The following is a 5529-nucleotide window of genomic DNA, read 5'->3' as shown; positions in this document are numbered from 1 at the left end:
GTCACTGTATTTTTCTTTTCTTGCTTACTCCCTGTACATTGGGAAAACAATTTATCGTATCTAAAAACATCTCCTCTTTACTCCTACTTTCTTAATTAGTTGTTTGAGCCTCCCACTGTGAGATTTTTACCTTATGTGTATGATAAATAAATTGTATAAGACAGTTATCTAGACATTTGTAATTGGTCGGTGGTGTTTGGATTTCTTTCACCCACAATATATATATGTATATATATATATATATATATATATATATATATATATATTTATATAATTTAGAATTTAATTGGTTTTAGACTCTTCGATTTTTGCACCTAATAATTTACTTGCCACAAAAAAGTAAAAACTTAGATGGATACGTGGCAAAAAAATTGGACTCCAATTGAAATCCAATTTAGAATCTAATTGGATTTGAAATCTTCAATTTTCACACTCAATAATTCACTTGGCAAAAAATTAAAAATTAAATAGGCACGTGGCACAAAATTTATAATCTAATTAAAATTTAATTGGATTTTCTCTAAGCTTTGGCTATTAATATATACTAGTTAAAGCTCGTGCGTTACACAGTTTTATCATAAACTTATAGAATATATATTTTATTTGATAAACAATAATGAATATATATTTTATCCGATAAACAATAACGAAATAAATAATTATTATAATAAAAAAAGAATATATTTTATTGGTATAATAATGATCAAGTATAAAATTATAGCACCTAAATGAAAAATTATTATTTTGTAACATACCAATTGTACTCTAATGAGAATTTTGTATCTTTGGAAGATTGTTGAATACCTCTTTGTACACTATATTTTTAGTATATCCTTGTTTTTGTTTGTTATTGTTCTTTATTAGAAAATTTAATAATTGATAAAAATCACATCAAGCTATATTTAATGATTGATTGAAAAAAAAAAAAAAAAAAACCTAAATGGGCAACTTGTCTTCTTTTATAGGTCAAAGTGTACAACTCTAATAGTTAGCCAAAGCTATTTCAATCAAGAAAAAAAAAAATCAAATTGTTATAAACAATTTATCATCAAATTTATATCAAGACATTCTTAATAATAAACTAAAAAGATTGTTCTCTAAATCAAAATTGGGGAGATGAAAGCATCATATAACCATTGGAACCCAAGCCAAAATAGGCAAATGCCCCTTTCACACAAACTTTCCAACATTTTGCCCCCTTTCCCTAACTAATTAGGGAAATGCCCTTGTTTTGAAACTCGATTTTCTAAAAATCGAGTTTCAAATGTAAAACTCGATTTTTGGAACATCGAGTTATAGCGAACGTGGACTTAGAGATTTTTTTTTTTTTTGAAACTCGAGTTCCATGTGAAGTACTTGAGTTCATGGAAATCGAGTTCCATTTAAATTTTTTCAGGGAACTCGAGTACTTCACATAAAACTCAAGTACTTTACATAGAACTTGAGTTCCAAAAATTTTTTTTTTTTAAATTTTTCGGTTCGCTATAACTCGATTGTCTAAAAATCGAGTCTTAAATTGAAACTCAATTTTTAGAAAATTTAATTTCAAAACAGGGGCATTTCCCTAATTAGTTTGGGAAATGGGGCAAAATGCTGGAAAATTTGTGTGAAAAGGGCATTTGCCAATTTTCTCCTTGGAACCCATGTCATAAAACACAAAATAATTTTAAAAATAATGTCTAAGCATATTTAATGATTGATTCTCAAACCATAATCATATAAATTGGACAAAAATTTAGCAATTTATGTTAAACAAAAGATAAAAAAAAATACACAAAATCTATTCAATTTAATGGAAAAAAAAATTAGAGTAAACAAATGCATACCTACAACTCTGCAAGGTTGTAAGTAGAAGAAGAGAATAGAGAAAAGGAACCGTATGGTACGTATTCATTATGAATTATTTGATATATATATATATATACACACACACACTCCACGTTGAAGAAGTTGATATGAACAAATAATGAAAAAGATCAATCCATAGAGGAAATCAAGAATCTTTTCATACTGGTACCAAATAGCCATATCTGGAAGGTAAAACCCTGATTGTGGGAAGGGATGAATGAAAGTCTTTAGAGCTCAGTCATAGGATAGGTATTGGCTAAATGTTTTATAAATCATTTATTGGACTTAGGCAAGCAGTTGCCCGATCGAAATGATGGAGAGGCCATTCATCTGACCACAACTCCATGGCAAATGTATTTCGATGGCTCCAGTACGCAAGGTAGTGCGGAGCAGGTATTGTTCTTGTCTCTCTTAGTGGTCTAGTTTCTCACCATTCATACCGCCTTTTTTTCCCTATGCACGAACAACGTAGCTGACTATGAAGCCTTGCTTATTGGATTAGAACTAGCTGCGGCAATGGACACACGATCCATCCATGTTAACTAATAGGCCAAAAACATATTGACTCATTGTGATAAAGTAATTGATTAATTAGCCAAGTTTATTAATTAATCAAATTAACATGCAAAGCGCGTGGTAGCACAAACAAATCAGCAATTAAACTAAGTATGCAGCAGAAAATAAATTGACACGGTGATTTGTTTACGAATGGGGAAAACCTACATGGCAAAAACCCCACCGGGTGATTTTAAAGTCACCACTCCCGAGAATCCACTATTATCAAAACAAGCGGTTATAAGTAAAGGAATCTCAGTACTATATACCAACCTACAATTGAACCCTTACCCCAATACCCAATTAGACTTGTTATGTACTGACAATCTCTCATTTTCAATGCATGGCTCCCAGTATGTGACTAACCAATTGTGCGAATCCTAGTACGTGACTTCAATCACCAACTAGAGAAGGTTGTTGGTTGCAAAGTTCTTTAAGAAGCTCCTTGGTCACAAAACCCTACGATGTACAAATACAGCAGCTTCTTCATAAGAAAAATGAACTAGGGTAAATTCTGTCTCCGGTCACAATTTTCTTGAACAAAACTTTGCTCAACACTTGTGTCACCTTTGACGGCCCTTAAAAATAATCCTTATATATGTCTAGGGTTATGAGAAAAGAAAGCCCAAACATATAATCACGGATTGGATGAAAAACAAACTCGAAAATTTGAGTTTCATAAACCTCAATAGATTCCTTATCTATTGAGCTGTTGTTGAGCCATAGGATTCAGACAGCTCTAAGTCTCAATAGATGGTAGCTGTCGAGTTTTAATGAACAACACTTTTCACACTTGATTCCTAGATTTACCCAATTACAAGTGCGTTTTGTCAAAGGATTAGCCAATTACATAAAATAGTGACATATGTTCCTAACATGTGAAATACATATGTCCTAACGATCTCCCCCTTTGACAATCCGTGACAAAACCACAACGAACAAATAAACATATGAGAGAAGTCATAAATCACTCAACTCATACTCACTTGTTAAATACAATAAAATCTATCCTAACACAAACTCTTGAAAAACTTTGCAAGAAGAGAGTTAATGACAAGTAACCTGTATTTTTGAAACATTTTAAGCAAAACTCATCAAGACATCTTAGTGTGAAACAGAAATAATAGATTGCATACATAATATAAGAAGCATGTGCATAAAGAGAGAAAAGAAACAACACATGTAAGGGTAGGTGAAAAACATACATCAATATATAAAGAATATAAGTACAATGTATGTCAAAATGGTCACAAGACCCATGTACAAGAGATAAATGTATCTAAAGTAGAAACAAAAGAAAACGATACATAAAATCCTCACTACATCCCTCAATATCAACACTCCCCCTAACAAAAATCTCCTATACTAACTCTCCCCCTAAGTATGCCTACTCTCATATCCAAAACTACTCCCCATTTTTATCACGAGTGACAAAGGTTAAGAGTATTAAGTAAACATCTCGTCAATGCTGGAAGAGCTAGCATTTCCATCCTCATCATCATCGTCGTCGTAGAAGTCATCATTGTCCTCGGATGCCTCGGGTAGAGGAAAAGGTGACTCCAAAAAGCCACCAAGGCGAGCCTGCCGTCTAGCAATATGGCCGACACAGGTGTTCACCTAATACAACTCAGTAGAGAGTGTATCAAGGCAAGCATCCATGCACTGAAACTGCGCCATGATCGCATCCAGAGTCAAACCCCTCGCAAAAGTAGAGGGAGCGAAGGTGGATGGAGCTGAAGGAGTGGAAGGAGTTGCCGATCTGGACCGTCTCGAACGAAACTATGCCTCGCTTCGTTTAACAGTAGCGGCATCTATAGCACCCATAACGTGCAAGTGGTCGGACAAGGGAAAGGGAATAGAAAAATGGCGTAAAATCCTCGTGATAGCCAAAGGGAAGATGAGCTTATCACAGGTCGTCGAATCCCTATACACATCTATGATAGAAAGAATGAAATGAGAGGGAAAATCTATACTAAGATGCTCTAAAAGGGAAAGCAAAAACCGAGTACGGGGCTCTGTAATAGAGTTATAGTGAGATAAAGGATGTAAAACAAAAGTCATGACCATGTTAAGAAAACGAGGGCCTTTAGCAAAGGCCATATAAGAGGTGAACTGACAATCACCCCAATCAGAGGGACGCTCACAAAAAGAAGAAATAAGCTCGCCATTAGACACAGTCTTAAGATGATCACAACCGGGGTAGTGAGGATGCTCTACGTCCGGGACACAGAGCACATCGGATACAATATTCGGTGTGACCACATTGTGCGTGTCTCGAACGCGAGTAACAAAAAGAGGTACTGAATAATCAAATCCATGCATGTTGGAGTAAAACTCCTGAATCAACACGGATGGACAAGTGACCGGGACTTCACACAATGACTCCCAACCCCTACTGTAGATGACAATGGGTAGGTCAGTGTCGAAGAAGTCCGACAAAATGACTTGGCATTCCGAATGAACGCCTCGTCTAGAGAAGTTCTCAAAGAAGTTCGTTTTGGCCTTCTCATCACGGAACTAGACAGAAAAAGGTGTAGGATCAGAAGAAGTGGATGCCTTGGAATGAAAAGGGTTTCGGGACGAAGTAGATTTGTGTTTAAGTGCCATAGAAGCATTTTTATTCTTTTTGCTTTTTATTTTCTTTGCATATTTTTCTTTTTGAGCAAATCATGCATGGGCATATAAGAGAGAGAAAAGAAATACCCAATTATGTTAAGCATTTTGACATTCCACTTTTGCTATGCTGAAACATACAAATGTCATTTCATGATTGGAGGGCAACAGTGGTGAGATGGTTATTTATTCCTTTCCCTTAGGATTTTCTAGTCCTTCCCATCAAAAAGAGTGATACGAGTGTTAAGTACAAGAGATTACTTAATCTTGAATGTTCAATATGTGTATAAAACACTATGAACGTTTAGACCCCCAATTTCCAAAATATCAATTCAAGCTTATTATCAAACAATTAATATGCAGAACATGAACATAAACATATAACATAATTGATAAAAAATCTAAACCAAATAAAATCACATCCACAGTAGAAATTAAATGGCAAAGATTAAGGGAAGAGAGATGCAAACACAAGGACAACACAACGATGTGTTATCGAAGAGGAAACCGAAG

Source organism: Quercus robur, chromosome 4, assembly GCF_932294415.1.
Source record: "Quercus robur chromosome 4, dhQueRobu3.1, whole genome shotgun sequence".
Lineage (NCBI taxonomy): Eukaryota > Viridiplantae > Streptophyta > Magnoliopsida > Fagales > Fagaceae > Quercus > Quercus robur.
Note: the sequence above shows the minus strand (reverse complement) of the source record.